This window comes from Schistocerca nitens, chromosome 4, assembly GCF_023898315.1.
Source record: "Schistocerca nitens isolate TAMUIC-IGC-003100 chromosome 4, iqSchNite1.1, whole genome shotgun sequence".
Taxonomy (NCBI): Eukaryota; Metazoa; Arthropoda; class Insecta; order Orthoptera; family Acrididae; genus Schistocerca; species Schistocerca nitens.
Window position 1 is genome coordinate 66178856 of NC_064617.1, and position 18327 is coordinate 66197182.

At 41.7% G+C, this 18327-nt stretch overlaps 1 pseudogene; it reads left to right on the forward strand.

The window, feature by feature from the left end:
- The first annotated feature begins 3316 nt into the window (after positions 1-3316).
- On the forward strand, positions 3317-3433 carry LOC126253964 (5S ribosomal RNA; annotated as a pseudogene).
- The last annotated feature ends 14894 nt before the right edge of the window (positions 3434-18327 follow it).

Consider the following 18327-nt stretch of genomic DNA (forward strand, 5'->3'; position numbering starts at 1 on the left):
TTGTCCGATGTGCCTGTTGCAAGAAAAATGTTTGTTTTTATCATTCAAGAAAAACTTCGCATTTTTGTGACGACTACAGGGAAAAAACAAAGAACTGTTTCATTGATACTCAAATGTACAACATTCAAACATTACTATATGGAATGGCCTACAGGAATTGTTATAAAATTTAGTATTGTAAGAAACATTTCATTTCAACAAATTAGAAGTCCTCATTGATGGAGGTCGTCTGTGACATCAAACATTGGCATGACTTTATTTTCTCTGCTGGCCACTTTCATACAATACAAAGAAAAAGTTAATAGAAAGGCAAGAATAAAACTTTTGGGGAGACAAATAAAGCGTAATAAATCAAATCTGATGAAAGATGTAACAAAACACAAATATTTAAAGAAAATAAAAGTAAAACAGACCGATAATTATATAAAAAAGAAGGCACTTCTCAAAATTACATGTGTAAGAATTGAACTGTCGATATGAAGTTATTCAAAAAAATGTTCGTATCGTTGAAGCCAGGTTTTCACCGGAGCAAACAAGCTAATAAGCCGAATAAAAGAGAATTCTGCCTGGTAAATCCGGTAGGATTGTTGCAGGTCTTTCAACTGGATGCCACTGTAGCTACTTACGTGTCCCTAATCTTCCCCAATTGCCTAATCGGAAAATGGAGACATGAAGTCTAACGTGGAATCCAAATCACATGTCTTTCGTGGACACTCCAACATCTGTGAGAAGTGAATGCTCGGTTAAAAATCATAGTGAAAAAGGTGTGGTCTGAACGGGATTTGATCCCGCGCTCTGTGAATCAGGAAGCGCGCTTTGCCACTACACTATGTTTGTTTTAGAAAACCAAAAACGAAAAATAGCAGGAACATTAGACTTTGCAAGCATAGCGGAAAACCTAGTTGTGTCACCTCTTCAGATGATGCTCGATGTGGGTAATGAGTGTTCTGTTTATAAAATTCCTCTCAATGATAATGAGAAGCCATGGGAAAATGGCAGCCGACATACAAGGAAAATTTTGGACCAGTGCTAAGGAGAGATGGAGATGCAATTCCGTGTAAAGTGCACGATCTCCACGCATGTCACGCTTCCATACAAACTGAAACAAATTCTTCCTTCCCTGCGCCTTTTTGCATACTCCGTCTAGAAAAGTGTTCTCGACATGCAAAAGTCCTCGCTGAATAGCAAAGTTTCGCATCGTGGCTCTAACAAAGTAGTTGTATCCTGTATGCCGAACATTAGCTCCAGAAAATAAAAACTACTAAACGTTCATAGGCAATGTTCGCTACCTCGTGTTGTCTTCCGTTCCCTGTAGTATAAACGATCCTGTCCATACACAAGCGAATGGTAGTGAATGTTCTGCAAACGCTCATTCGCACGTGTTCGCTTCCACTCGCTCCATTGTAAACCAGGCTTTAGTCGCTTAAAATTGGTGTCTGTGAACTCCGGATAATTCCGCTACAAGGCGCTGCTGCGTGTGTGGATCTCCGAGTCGCGTCCGAGGCGGGAATGGCTGTACGAACTGCTGTTATAAGCTGTTCTGCGCGCGACAAAAATGTCTAACTTCAACATTTTTTACAGAATATTTGCAGTGCCTCTTAGCAGCTAAAATTGTGGCAGTGTATGTCTGTCGTTGTCTTCTTCCTGTGTAAAACATTTCAGGGTAGGTTTCGACATGTCTTATTGGACCATTCCCTTGCAAGTGCAGGTATTTTTGTGTGTCGTGCCTTAATATGTGGACACATCAGTGTGTTAGTTGTTTTTTCTCTGCATCGAATAGTCTTCCCACAGAGACTCCATAGACTTTACGATCTGATATAAAATACATCATATTTACACCAGTGACTGTAACACATTCGCCTGCCGGTGTGGCCGAGCGGTTCTAGGCGCTTCAGTCTGGAACCGCGCGACCGCTACGGTTGCAGGTTCGAATCCTGCTGCGGGCATGGATATTGTGTGATGTCCTTAGGTTAGTTAGGTTTAAATGGTTCTAAGTTCTATGGGACTGATGACCTCAGATGTTAAGTCCCATAGTGCTCAGAGCCATTTGAACCATTTGTAACACTTTCTTTATTTCAAGATTGCAATTTCGGCCTTAGGCTTATTATTAAATACATTCGTGACGGTGTTACAGCGTCACGAATGTCATTACTATGAAATAATGTAATGTATTTAAAATTAATGACAACGACATATAAATGTGTCAACTCATTTTAAGCTGCCATGGCTTAAAGCCAAAAAATCTGCACTTGATAATGGCGCAAGGCCGAAATTACAGTCGTGACATAAAGAAAGTTTTACAGTCACTGTCGTAAATATGATGTCTTTTATAAAGTTCTACATGATTGTGAATCCCAGGAATAAAAAGTTTTCGATCTAATGTTTTGCGCACTGTCCTGTTGTTCCACTGAGTAGACCGTGCCTATCAGTATACACTAACTGTTTTGCATCCGCGTGTTCACACTTCGACATCCGACCTGCTACATTAATGGCTTGCTCTTGCCACATGTACTTGGAGGTACTACCTAACTTTAAAAAACGACTTGTAATGGTTATACTTATTAGTCCGCAATGACGTATGTACCGATGAATGTTATTCAGTACGCCGTCCTCAGTCACCAATAGAAATATTTGTATTTATACCCAATACACCATGTATATCCTGATGCATGATTCATACCCATATAACTAATTGCATACTAACAGCTGACAGGCCCCCATACCAGACTGACCACGTCTGCATAGGGCACTCGTCTTCTATTGGTGTGGCTGGACGTCGACTTTAGGGAGCCATGTGGAAGGCGCAGTCATGGGTTCTCACTCACGGCTTTTAGTCTTCAACCACCCGGACCTGCGACATGCACATTTGTCGTCTTCGTACTGTCCACCCCCATCCAGAACTTTACCTCGGTGACCACCTACTTAATGTAGAGTAGACCTACCACCTTTTGGGACTGGTCTTTGACGACGTTGCTGGCGACATCCTAATATTATTCGATGCCTGAGCCACGCAACCTGGCGTGCTGGTCGCTCTATACTACTGCAGCTGCACAAAGCCCTTGTGTAGCCACGTCTTGACTGGGAGCTTGATTCAGCATCGCCCTCAGCATTGCGGCTGCTGGACCCTCTACAGTCTGCACCACTAAGGAGCTCCGCTTGCGACGGGTGCTTTCCGAAGCAGTCTAGTGAACAGCTTCGTCGCAGAAGCAGGCGATCATCCACTGCGGATTAGGGTACAGCAACTGCTTGCGAATTATACCACCCACATTCATAGTTCGCCACACCATCTAAATTACCGTCTCCTTTTCCCTAACACGGCAACGGCCTTGCCACAGTGGATACACCGGTTCCCGTGAGATCACCGAAGTTAAGCGCTGTCGGGCGTGGCCGGCACTTGGATGGGTGACCATCCAGGCGCCATGCGCTGTTGCCATTTTTCGGGGTGCACTCAGCCTCGTGATGCCAATTGAGGTGCTACTCGACCGAATAGTAGCGGCTCCGGTCAAAGAAAACCATCATAACGACCGGGAGAGCGGTGTGCTGACCACACGCCCCTCCTATCCGCATCCTCAACTTAGGATGACACGGCGGTCGGATGGTCCCGGTGGGCCACTTGTGGCCTGAAGACGGAGTGCTTTTTTTCCCTAACACGGCGATCCATCTCTCGTAATGGCGGCCCAGATCGGGGATTCTAATTTCAGTCTGTGTCCAGTCGCTTTTTACTGAACTCGACATTTTCCCTCTACCAACTTTCCTGCAGGTCCACTCACGTAAGCCTCCATGGTCCACGACTCAGCCAAAGCTTCATCTGAACCTATCGCAAGGCTCAAAAAGCGCTGTTCCAGCTGAGGCCCTCCGACGGAAATTTTTCTCTGTGCTCGGCGAGCTCCACGGCTCAGAAAACAGTCTACACTGACGGTTCGATGGTCGATGGTCAAGTTGGCTTCTCAATGTTACTTATAATCCGTCTTGGTTGCAAAATGTTTATTCATATGACCGGTTTCGATTAGTCTAGAACCATCTTCAGATCTGATATTTCAGGAGTAACCCGCCCACACACAGCAACCTTCACATGCTGATTATAAGTAACATTGTAAAACCACTGATTGCGGTTATCCCATCAGACATTATTATTGCATGTTGTCTTCGCATACGCTCACGCTAGCCATGCTGAATACTGCTTCTTGCCGGATAGCTGCTCTGTTTTCACGCACTCTTGAGCATATCCGCTGCTGCGTGGGGTGAGTCCTTCGTCACATGCAGCCTATAAGCTCTCGACCTGTGTTTCCCTCGCCTTTCTTTGGTAATGACTATCCAGGAGTCTCTGTATGCCCTCGGAAACAGTGGACGCACAGCGTCTTTCCTTTGGACCCCAGGACGTGTTGGGATGTCGGGCAATGAACTTGTTGACAGGCTGGCCAAACAGGTTACTGGTAAACCGACCCTAGAGACCGGAGGACCAGAAACTGATCTCCGATCTGTCTTCTGCCGTAAAGCATTCACGATCTGGCGCACCTTCAGTACACCAAATAAATTACTTGATACCAAGGAGACAACGAATATTTGGCTGTCATCCATGCTAGTCACTCACAGGAACTATGTTGTCCTTCGCCGGTTCCGCATCGGCCGTACTTGTTTAACACACGGTCACCTCCTGCGTCACGAGGACCCACCTCCGTGTCGCTGTGGCTTCCATATGAATGTCGTCCACAACTTGTTCCACTGCCCAATTTTAGGAGCTGTGCGGTGGACTTTTAACCTTCCCGGCAGACTGCCAACGGTGCTGGGACAGCTCCTCAATGGCTGACGTTGTTTCACGTGTTATTCGTGAGGGGGGGATTTTATCACACAATCCAAGGATGGCCGTCTCGCCTTGTCTCTTTGGCCTCCAGCCTCTCTTGTTTTACCTCTTCCTCCCTCTTTCTTTCCCGTTTGTTTGCCTTGATTTTCGTCTTTTCCCTGCCTGTGTTCCTCCAGCTTTGTCTTTTAGGCTTGATATTTTAGTGTGTTGCAGGGTGTCTGGCTCATTCTTTTTTTTTTTTTTCGGTAACCCAGCCCAGGCCATCTGTTATACTATTTTAATAGATCTCACTACTTTTTCCTTTTAGCGTACATTCACCTCATTCTGTTAGCTTCCTTCCTTTTGTCTTTCAGTGTGGTTCGAAGCTAGTTCTACGCCGTTTGTGGCAAAACAAGCGCTGTAGCATTTGAGAGATGCAGAGGCGAGCGAGGATACCTGGATCTACCCCAGCTCGCTGTTACTAGCGACACGTCACCACAACGCGCCTGTGATTAGCACACAAACAAGTATTGCACCATAATTTAAGAATGAAATTAAAAGTTAAAGTTGCTTTTCCAGACTTTGTCAGCATGTGCCTTAGGATATTCATATTTAACTGTCACATCTCAGATTGATCAGATGAATATTTTTTCCCTAAATACATCGTTTTAAGAAACAATAAGTTGCCCTAAATAATAAAGCTAGGAACCCAAAAATTGGCCATAACACAGTGATGGATGTCAGGATTAACTGGTACAAGTCTCAACGTGATTAAAGTAATTTTTTGGTCAGAATCCACGTTTTTAAGAAAAATTGAAGGAGCTAAATATTAGACTTAGAAATATGAAAATTTGTATGAAATTTCAGTCTAGTATAAAAACATTAATTATGTAACCCCACTGAGCTACTTCTTTAGTTTTCGAGTAATGTACTGAAAACTAAATTTGGAACAAAAATGTCCTTAATTGCATTAGATTAAGTATTGTTATGTTACTGCTAGGAAGTTTTGGTTACAGCACATGATGAAACCTATTAAATAAGAGAGCTATAACAAGTTTCACGGCCTGGATGTAAATAATAACAAATATAACGTCTCTCTTGTAGTTCAGAGGTCATGTTCTACTGTCAGTCCCGTTCCAAAGATTTTAGACGGCAAGCTTTAAATGTAGGTGAGCTAAAACTTTCTTGTGATTTTAACCAACTTAACTAAATTCGTACCAAACTTACGGAGATACTAAATTAATACACAACCGTGTTATAAAATATTAGCGGTCCAAGAAAACGGCCGTTTAGAGGCTGCTACCGTGGGCATTGAGCGGATAACAGCAGGAGTCCGCTGCGCCCGTATGTAAATACAGTCCGAGAGGCAAGACTGTTATTCAGTGAACGGATCAACGAACAACCTGAACGAGTGTCATCGGATGTCCACCACGAACAAATTCAACGAACAATATAGAACAAAATGAGATAGAAGAAAGGCCCGGGTTCGATTTCCGGCCGGGTCGGAGATTTCCTCCGCTTAGGGACTAGGTGTTGTGTTGTCCTAATCATCCCCATCTCCACCGACGCGCAAGTCGGCGAAGTGGCGTCAAATCGAAAGACTTGCACCCGGCCAACGTTCTACCCGACGGAAGCCCTAGTCACATGACATTTACATTTTACTTCGTACCCAGCCACCGTATGATCTGTGTCAGTCAAACGCCGGAATACGCAACGCCTCGGATGGCGTCATAGCTAGACTGCAACTAAACTCATGTTTTCGATACAAACAGGCAGTGAAATCGCGAGGACTGTACACTGCCTGTATCGCTTAGATTTCGCAGAAGTAACTGTTAAGTGTGCCACCCGCAGTGTTAACAAATCCGCGTGGCAAGTGGTGACTATTATTTCCCACTTTTGAGGTGAGCAATTATTTTGATTATTCAGGGCGACAGACAATTTAATAGGATCTTACCATAGAGGTCGCCTCTGAACTGCTCATAGTGCTGTTTAGGACAGAGATAATTATTGTTAGTATTAACACAATGAACATTACAATGTTGTGCGTGTGAAAGCTTTACAAAGTATACCTATCAATTAGAACTCAAAATCTCCATTTATATTTACGGTCCTGCTCCTGCTGAGCAAATAGAGAATAGAAACATTTCTATCAGTGGGCTGGACAAGAATGTGGACTTTCAGACTAGGCTGGCTCTGAGCACTATGGGACTTAACATCTATGGTCATCAGTCCCCTAGAACTTAGAACTACTTAAACCTAACTAACCTAAGGACATCACACAACACCCAGCCATCACGAGGCAGAGAAAATCCCTGACCCCGCCGGGAATCGAACCCGGGAACCCGGGCTTTCAGACTAGGAACTATGGTCAGTATGTTCTTCAGCATTTCCTGGCTGACCACAGAAATAGTTTCCAGGCTCTCGGAAAAGGCGGTGAACAACAGTATTCTAATATCTCCTCCTGGTTCTTATGACTGATGACTTGTTATTATTATAAGCCCGTCGCCCCACACGTTTACATTCTCCGATTCCTTTTGGAACTGTTTTTAACTCGAGATCTTTATGAATGTGGAAACAGACAGCCCGTAGTTTGGTCCCTTTACTCCCCAAACCAACCAACCTGCACAGCACTGGTGATACCAGGGAACATCGCTACACTTCTTACTCTACACGGGACAATTTTCTGTGAGAAACCTACTTTTGCAACCAACGGTAGTCCCGAACAGTGTCTGCCACTGCACTGCTTCAGAAAGCACCAGAATGTGGTCTTTGGCTCTAGACAGTGTGCTGTTCTCGCTTTAGAAGATAGTTTCTTCTTCTTTAATCACCATTATTGTAGTCCGCAGCTCGTGGTCGTGCGGTAGCATTCTCGCTTCCCACGCCCGGGTTCGATTCCCGGCGGGGTCAGGGATTTTCTCTGCCTCGTGATGACTGGGTGTTGTGTGATGTCCTTAGGTTAGTTAGGTTTAAGTAGTTCTAAGTTCTAGGAGACTGATGACCATAGATGTTAAGTCCCATAGTGCTCAGCGCCATTTGAACCATTTTTTAACCATTATTGTACAAATGGTTCAAATGGCTCTGAGCACAATGGGACTCAACATCTGAGGTCATCAGTCCCCTAGAACTTAGAACAACTTAAACCTAACTAACCTAAGGACATCTCACACAGCCATGCCCGAGGCAGGATTCGAATCTGCGACCGTAGCGGTCACGCGGTTCCAAACTGAAGCGCCTAGAACCACACGGCCACACCGGCCGGCATTGTACAAATTTTCGGGAACACTTACTTGGAAGATACATACTGAAATATAACTATGAAAATGTACACATTCACCACCTAATATTCTTCTGCAAAAGTCACTGCATACTTCTTGAGGTACCAACGGCTAGCAATAAAGAATCCAAATGGTCGACAAAAGGAAGTACTAACCCACGAGAGCCTAATTTTGAGTAATGGCCCGTTATACGATAACTTTTTTAAAGACAAGGACATAAATATCATGAGGTTAAACATAGGTATAGAAACACTGTTCACCATACTGGAAGTAACGAAGGTGGACAACAAGACCAGAAAGCTAAACTAGGAAATATTAACAAATACAAGATCTAAAGTGAAATTCATGGCAGAGCTCGCGGAACCATTAGAAATCAAGAGAGGAGTGAGACAGCGAGATGGCCTGTCACTCATCCTATTTAACACGTTCTTGGAAAAAAAATAATGAGGACATTGGAAAAAGCAGTGAGTGGCGTAAAGGTGCGGAGACACAAGGATAGAACCATCAACATAATATGTCTAGCCTCTGCTGATATTATTGTCATAGCAACAAATAATACAAATGAAGCCAAAGAAGCTCCAGATACACTACACGAAATCTCTGAGAAAACGGGATCAGAAATCTCATACGTAAAAACACAGTACATGGTGACAAGATGCACATAGATGTATCCACTGGTAACAAAATATGAAAAGACAAAGCAAACTAGAAAGCTTCAAATAATTAGTAAAGGTTATACAGAAAACAGGTATGAACTCTACAGCCAATGAAGAAAGGGTCGCAAAACTACAAAAAGTGTATAAAGTTACATGGAAACATTATAACAAATGAAGTATTTACATCGATCCCAAATTAAGACACTATAATACCAAAACCTTACCAGAGGCCTTTTATGCCTCAGAAACAACAGCGCGCAAGGGAAGAACGAAAATCAAGGACGTGAAAAAACAAAAGAGGAAAATACTGAGAAAGATCTGCGGGCTGGTTCAGAAAGAGGGGATCTGTATAAAAAGTCCGTCGAAAGAACCGCACGAACAGACAGACACATCAAGAAAAGGAGGGGAAGGTTCTACGGACACATACATAATATGAACGAAACCAGACTAGCCAAAAGATTTTTGACATAGTGACGACTAATACAGTGAAACCAAATTGCATAAAGGACACCACAGAAGACTTCAAGAAACTAAACATCTCCACGCAAGACATGCAGACAGGAAAAAAATACAGAGAAAAAAATCAGAAAACAAAAATGTCAGCAAACTTGCAAAGAGAAGACAGCAGGAAGGAAATGGACAGAAGATAGGAAGAAGAATCAATGTGAATATATGAGAGGTTTTTTGGAACAAAAAGGAAAGAGACAGAAAAAAATGCCATGAAAATTGGTTGTGTTTTAGCGCTCGCCTTAACGGGAAATTAATGATAGTAGTAACAACATTAAGACAATGTAGTAGAGAGTTCTTTGTAGTGATACAAAGGTAACTACTTTCCATTCTTACAGATTGTGCTTTTACAGTTCCATCAAAACTATCTTCCAAAAAATCACAAGAAACTCACTGTGGACCACCTACTGTAATCTCAAGCTCAGCCTGAAGAACGAGGACGGCACGCACTCTTCCTTGATATAGCCAGAGGCCATCACTAACAGAACTGGAACATGGGCTGAATCAGTATGAACCGACCAGTAGTGGAATAAATTGGCGTGCCCCTTGACCGGTATGTCACGAGACCTTGCACCGACTTTCATTGCTCAGTATAAACAACGAACGATACATGCATCCATTCCTTCACCTCCAAAACCTTTGAGGTGGCCTGTATTCTCAGCAAGTCACTGCACGATTTCTTTACTCCCAAACTGTGTCATTATCTTGAAGGACGCTACTTTGGCATTGGAGACCTTGACTGCCTCCCGTCTTCCTCCACCTGCACAAATGCTCTTATCTCAGTCCTGCTGAGCATATCTGGGGCAGCACCAGTCGAGAAGTGCGCTGTTTTGACCCAGTTCCAACCAGTCTCCGTGAATCGAGTTGTGAGTGCTGGATGAACGGTTATGGATCAGGAAGTGTCGTTAATGACTCTAGGAGGCATCCTAGAGTCATTAACGACACTTCGACATTTTTTCTCTAATTTCATGAGCTCTTTATCTGTTACTTCACAAGTCTCTAATCGAGTCCGTTAATCCGCATGAGTTTGTTACGATCTTCAGCTCTTGTTGTAACATAAACTGTGCATCCGAAAAGAATGATAAAGTTTCACTTTGATTCTTTTCGAAATTAGTTTTGCTGAAACTGTACTGATATCAGAATTTAGTTCACTGACACTATATAATTTAGAATGGAAGGTAGCTGTGTTTTCGAAATTTTGGGCTATTACAGAGGTTATCCATATTGTCCAAAGCATATTGTGGGTTTCATAGAGGTCGTTCTGCAAAAAACCTAGAACTTTATACTATCACATCACTCGTTTGCTTAGTTATTGTTCTGATAACTAGATATTTTTCACTAAATAACAGTGCCAGTATTTATAACTGCGTCAGGAACCAGTACAAACTTACCTTATGCATTGTCCTTCTGAAATTGACTAATATGGTCCTGTCACGTCACCAGACGTAAAAATCTTACTATATTTTTTCTCGAAAATCGTGAACTTTTCCTCTCTTACTTGTCGAGAGCAAAAATTACGCTATGTCAGTAGCTGAAGGACGTAACAAAGTCACCCTCATTAACAAACGCAAATTAGCCATTCGTAAGGTAATGTATGCAAAACTGACGAATTTGGAGCAAAAATATTACGAGCGCGTAACAGTACGTGTGATCAGAGCAAAAGGGTGCTAGCTTTAGGATACTATCCAAGTCTTTCTGACTACGCAATCTCGACTTCGCAATCGCATATGACAAGCAAAGTGGCAAATCAGAGAGTCATAGCGCCCGCCTGAATGCCTTTTTCCAACGAAGCAGAGAGATGAAAAGTCACGTTGAAACCTTCTCTTTTTCACTTCTAAACTTAGCGTATGCTGTTCTGACATATCTGCGTAGCCTTCGTAGTTTATGCTTTTAAATCTGATTGCTGTGTAATCTTTAAGCTGAGTAGCCCGTTTACTGTATCATGAACATGATAAGACTAAGCAACTATCTGAATATGAAACGTGATTGTGCAACTCCACGGATGTACAATGGGACAGAATTTTCTAGAAGCAATATTCTAAATAGAATAAGATATGTGACTTAGTATCTCCGAGTGATACCTTTTCAACAATCAAGATTCTGATGTCGACTGGCATGTAGAACAACCATGTGCAGTTATCGATACAAATCTTAGTCTTTATAGACAGATGTAGCTATTCACTGTTCCCTGAATACGCCGAACAATGTTTTGCCATGGTCCTGATACTAATTCTTACCTGCGCAAGCAAGATAACGTTGCTCAGCTCTGTTTGACCACACTATCTGTAATTTAACACTTTGCTTTTGCCAAAAGCTCTATTAAGTCAATCCCTATTAAATAAATAACGGAATGTACAATGCGTGTGGGCGTTGTTGTACTTAGTAACCTTCAGCCGATCAGGAAAATATGTAAGTCCGCGGTTAAATGTATCAAAAACTTCACTATAGTTACTGTATAAAACTGTGAAAGAATGTACGGTTAAAAGGTTAGTATTTCATTGTACGAGTATGTCTGTGTTGAACACTGCTGGACTGACCGTCACTTGGGCACTAAGCCGGAAAAATAAAACTGTCTAAGTAAACCGCACAATTTTGATTATACATGGTGATGTAATGCTTTTCTGAGTACATGCGTGATTATTGTGACATAGCAGCCCAGACAATGATGTTTCGCCAAGAAAAGAATTTCTACGAAATGACTCCCGAAATAAAGCTTCTACCCTGTCATATCCCTTAGACATCGGCAATCTCAGCAAACGCAGATGTACTGGCGCATATTGCCTCATTCAGCGCACCCCGAGATGGAGAGAACGGATTCTCGAAAGTAAATCTACACTGCGTCATTGACATCAGTAGAAGCCAAAGTAAAATTACGCACCCGACGCGGAGCAGGAGAGCCAGAAAGTGACGTCATCTGCTAGTAATAAAATTAACTGCTATTGCCAAGGAGATCTCCTGTACACAGGTGCTCCCTTCGGGAAAGATTAAAAAATTACTGCCACTTGTTCTCACGGAGACACCTCACAGTGCCATTGCAGGCTTTGACGACGTGAAAAGCCACGATTGTGGTGCAGCCCTTTCTATTAAATGACGGAATGTTTTCTCAAAAAGCGAGCGGCGATCGCACATAGCTTTGTCTTAGATTGCATAAGACCAACTATGACAGCTTTTTTGCTGGGGATGGCAAGGGGAAAATCTAGCCGACAATACCATAATAGGTATAGACACTTTCTGTGCACGACTTACTCCCAATGCTTGACTCTAGCTCTATGCGAAATCCTGATAACCCTTAACGTAATTCTTGGTTGTGATACGAACCAAACCCAGTTTTGCAAAGCTGTATGAATTTTATTCCCTGAGCCTATACTTCTGTGAAAACCATTCATATTTCTCACTCCTGTCACACTTTTTCGCGCTCTCTGATCTGGAACAAAATGTTTGGTAGTATTTTTGCACTGCTGTTCAGTATCAGTGTACACGTTTACACTCATGGCTGGTTATGGACATCAGACAGTATTAAGATATTGTGGACAGATTTTCATCTCGTCATTCACTTACAGGGCTGCCTCACAAGCCATAGCTTGCTGTTGATCGATCGTTTAGCTACATTATGGGGCTGGTAAATGTTTGTCTACATTTACTACTGTAATAAATAATCCAGCAGCTGAGTGTAGTATTTTGGCATGCCACAATGGAAATACAGTTGAAACACTGACTGTCTGTAATGCAACCTTTAAAAATCAATAGCCGCGTGGGATTCGCCGAGCGGTCAGGGGCGCTGCAGTCATGGACTTTAAGGCTGGTCCCGGCGGAGGTTTTGTTTATTTATTTATTGTTCCGTGGGACCAAATTAAGGAGAAGTCTCCATGGTCATGGAACGAGTCAACACATGAAATTATAACACGATAGTAGAAACAGATAAAATGAAATATAAGAAATATATTCAGGCGACAAGTCGTAAGATTAAATAAAGAAAATCAACAGTGTAAACACTGGATTTTGTTTAATTTTTTAGCTCTTCCAGGAGCTCCTCGACAGAATAGAAGGAGTGAGACATGAGGAAACGCTTCAGTTTGGACTTAAAAGTGTTTGAGCTACTGCTAAGATTTTTGAGTTCTTGTGGTAGCTTATTGAAAATGGATGCAGCAGAATACTGCACTCCTTTCTGCACAAGAGCCAAGGAAGTGCATTCCACTTGTAGATTTGATTTCTGCGTAGTATTAACTGAGTAAAAGCGAATAAGCTAATATTGCTAACAACAAACGACATTAAAGGAAATATATACTGTGAGGGCAATGTCAGAATTCCCAGACTGTTGAATAGGGGTCGACAAGAGGTTCTCGAACTTACACCACATATAGCTCGAACAGCCCGTTTTTGAGCCAAAAATACCCTTTTTAAATCAGAAGAATTACCCCAAAACATAATACCATACCACATAAGCGTATGAAAATATGCAAAGTAGACTACTTTTCATGTTGAACTGTCACTTATTTCAGATACTGTTCCAATGGTAAATAAAGCAGCATTTAGTTTCTGAACAAGATCCTGAACATGGGCTTTCCACAACAACTTACTATCTATCCGAACGCCTGGGAACTTGAGAACTGTTCCGTCTCGCTTATAATATGCCCATTCTGTCTGATCAAAATATCGTTTCTTGTTGAATTGTGAGTTAGAAACTGTAAAAACTGAGTCTTGCTGTGATTTAGCATCAAATCACTTTCCACAAGCCACGAACTCTTTTCATGAACTACATTATTTGATACTGTTTCAATATTACCCACAAGATCCTTCACTATCAAGCTGGTGTCATCAGCATACAGAAATATTTTTGAATGACCTGTAATACTAGAAGGCATATCGTTTATATAAATAAAAAACAGCAGTGGCCTCAGCACCGACCCTTGGGGAACGCCCCGCTTAACAGTGCACCATTGGGACTGGACATCACTACCACTCTCGTCCCTCAGGCATGGGTATGTGTGTTTGTCCTTATATAATTTAGGTTAAGTAGTGTGTAAGCTTAGGGACTGATGACCTTAGCAGTTAAGTCCCATAAGATTTCACACACATTTGAACATTTTGAAAATCAATAAGGTTTCACAAACTTCTCATTCGTTGAGAGTAGTTATGGTCCAAGTGAATCATTATTTCGTTGGCACGATTATCTGATATCCAACATACAAATGTGAACAAAATTGCAGTTTTAACTATAGGTAAAAGTAGACATTTAAATCCAGGACGAGACACACAAGATATTATTAAAACCATTTAGAAATTCCCTCACATACCTTTGATTTCGTTATTCTTTCTTCATGTAACCTCTCATACATTATAATAGCCTCTCACACACAAAGACTATCCGTTCTTGCTTGGGGGTAACAAGTTATGTCTCCATCTGTCACACCACGACTTGCTCTCTACCCCAGTGAGTGTCTCAATCAAGTTCACGTGCTGTTCGACCCCGTCCTTCAGCTTTACAGCTGACACATCTCCGAAGAATACCTCAGCATGATCGAGCTGTTAATATAACGCTCCAGTCGGCAAGACGTGTTACACACGGATCTGGTCACATTACGACATGAGAGAGAGGGTACTCCGGTTACCGCCATCCCTGTCCCATTCATGCACAATGCGCCGGAAGTACAAGTGTCTGTCAGAATTCGCATGAGTTTCATTTTCTTGGGTTATCGCGTAGTGGTTATTTCGGGAGATATATGGGGTAGGAATTAATGCGTTGCTTCATTCTTTTATCAATAGCGCTCTCGGAATTTTAGAAGTAAACGTCTCCGTGATTGGAGCTCCGAAGAGAAACTCTGAAACTGCAGCCCATATTTAATATTGTTAGACTTGTCACCTAGACAACTATCGGCCGAATATTGTAGAAGCCAAAAGGTGCCCGCCATACATGTGCGCAGTGACAGTTTCAGTAGAAAAATGCTAATCGATATACCTCTGTTCTTCCACTGGATAAACAGGTCGTTTTGCTAAATTAAATTTAAATTCATTTACCCACCTAATTTGATCTGCACTTCAAATAAAATTTTATAAAACTGTGATACCAGATTCTGCGAATTTTCATTTATGAGTCTGCTCCTGGCTAGAGGATCTCAAACTGCAGCCGAGTTAAAGGTAAAAAAAAAAAAAGTAAAAAGAACAAAACTATCTATTTCCATAAGTGGTTTACTACATTTAAATCGTTTCTTTACTATGTACAATGTGGTAAGGAGATTTACTCGTTTATTTGTTTCCTAATAAATTTTAAAAACCTCACACCCACAAGAAGCAAAATTAAGCAATGTCACGAGATAAAATATTATCTTCAACTGATCAGTTTTACCTTTCTGACCGATTTATGATTGATATTGTTATCGCTGTAGACTTCGACAGCATCATAAACATGTTGTTGTTGTTCTTACTGTGGTCTTCAGTCCAAGGACTCGTTTGATGCAGCTCTTCATGCTATTCTTTTCTGCGCGAGCTTCTTCCTCCCCGAATAACTCCTGTAAACTATAACCTTCTGAATACGCTTACTGTATTCGTCTCCTGCTCCTCCTCAACGAATTATACCCACTGCTCCCCCCTCCACCCACACAATTTCTCTCCAATACTAAACTGGTGATACCTTGATGTCTCAGAATGTGTCCTTTAAACTAACCCCTTCTTTTGTCAAGTTATGCCAGACATATCTTGTCTCCCCAATTCTGTTTATTACCTCCTCGTTAGTTACATGATCGACCCATCTAATCTTCAACATTATTCTGTGGCACCACATTTCTAAAGCTTCTATTCTCGTTTTGCCTAAACTGTTTATCGTCCATATTTCACTTTCATGCATGGCTACACTCGAGACAAATACCTTCAGAAAAGACTTCCTAACTCTTAAATCTATATTCAATGCTAACAAATTTATCTTCTTCAGAAACGCTTTTCTTGCTACTGTCAGCGTACATTTTATATCCTCACTACATCCGCCTTGTTCAGTTATTTTGTTGCCGGAGTAGCACAACCTATCTACTACTTTAAGTGTCTCATTCTCTAATCCAGTTCCTTCAGCGACGCCTGATTTAATTCGACTAAATTCCATTATTTTCGTTTGCTTTTGTCGATTTCTTCTTATATTCTCGTTTCAAGACACTGTCCATTCCGTTCAACTGCTCTTGCAAGTCCTTTGGTATCCCTGGTAAAATTACAATGTCATTGGCAAACCTAAATAATTGTATTTCTTCTCCCCGAACTTTAATTCCTACTCCAGATTTTTCTTTGGTTTCCATTACGGCTTGCTCATTGCACAGATGGAATGACATCGTGGATGGGCTACAACTGTCTCACTCCCTTCTCAACCACTGCTTCCCTTTCATGCCTTTCAACTCTTGTAACTGCCGTCAGGTTTCTGTACAAGTTGTAAATAGCTTTTCGCTCTCTCTGTTTTAACCCTGCTAGCTTCCGAATTTCAAAGAGGGTATTCCAGTCAACACTGTCAAAAGCTTTCTCTAAGGCTACAAAAGCTATAAAAGAAAGTTGCCTTTCCCTAACCCATCTTCTACGAGACGTCGTAGGGCCATAACTGCCTCGTGTGTTCCTATATTTCTCCAGAATCCAAATTAATTTTCCCCGAGGTTGGCTCCTACCAGTTTTTCCATTCTTTGGTAAAGGATTCGTGTTGTTCTTTTGCAGTCATGACTTAATAAACTGAGAGTTCGGCAATATTCACACCTGGCAGCAATTACTTTCTTTAGAATTGGAATTATTACATTGTACTTGAAGTGTGGGGTATTTCGGCTGTCTGAAACATCTTACTCACCAGATGAAAGAGTTTTGTCATAGCTGATTCACCTAAAGCTATAAATAGTTCTGACGGAATGTCGTCTACACCTGGGCCATGTTTCGACTTAAGTATTTCAGTGCTCTGTCCAATTCTCCTCGCAGTATCATATCTCCTACCTCATCTACGTCCACTTCGCTTCCTATAGTTGTCTTTTAGTTCACCTCCGTTGCATAGGCCCTCTATACACTCCTTCCACCTTTCAGCTTTCCCTTCTTTGCTTATGTCTGGTTTTCCATCTGAGTTCTTGATGTTTATAAAACTACTACTCTTTCCCCAAATGACTCTTTAGTGTACCTGTAGGCGATATATATCTTCCTCTAGTGAAATGTGCATCTAAATCCTTACACTTGTCCTCTAGCCATTCCTGATTAGCCGTTTTGCACTGCCTGTCAATCTGATTTTTTAAACGTTTGTATTCCTTTTCGTTTGCTTCATTTGCTGCATTTTTAAATTTTCTCCCTTCATCAGTTATATTCAATATCTGTTGTGTTACCCAAGGATTTCTACTAGGTCTTGTCTGTTTTCCTATTTGAACTTCTACTGCCTTCACTATTTCATCTCTTAAAGCTAACCATCCGCCATCTACTGTGTTCCTTTCCCCTGTTCTAGTCAATCGTTGCCTAAAGCTCCCTTTGAAACTATCAACAACTTCTGGTTCCTTCAACTTGTCCAGGTCCGTAATTCCTTGAACTTAATAAGGGAGGTATACAGTATGTTTCGTTTAAACCCACTACTCAGTTACTTGCTCTCAATCCATATTCTGTACTCATTAGACTGTTTATTCCATACAACAGACCCTGTTATTGTTTTTCATTTTCAGTGAGGATAGCAATGTCATCAGCGAATCGTATCATTGGTATCCTTTCACCTTGAATTTTAATCCCACTCTGGAACCTTTCGTTTTCTTCCACCATTGCTTCTTCGAAATCCAGACTGAACAGTAGGGGCGAAAGATTTCATCCCTGCCTGACACCGTTTTAAATCCGCGCACTTCGTTCTTGGTCGTCCGCTCTTATTATTTTCTCTTGGCTCTTGTACATTTTGTATGTTACCTGTCTCTCCCTATAGCTTACCCCCATTTTTCTCACAACTCGCTACATAGCAGTTAAAAGAACGAAGTAGCCACCCGTCCGCATCTTTACATAACCTTCGAGAAAACTGTTCACGCGGTTCCTGGATCATCTGAAATCAATATAACTATTATTATTGTTATAGCGAACGGAAACATTTATCAGTTAATTTCACTAATCGCAAAAAGTCAGCCACTCGCCACATGAT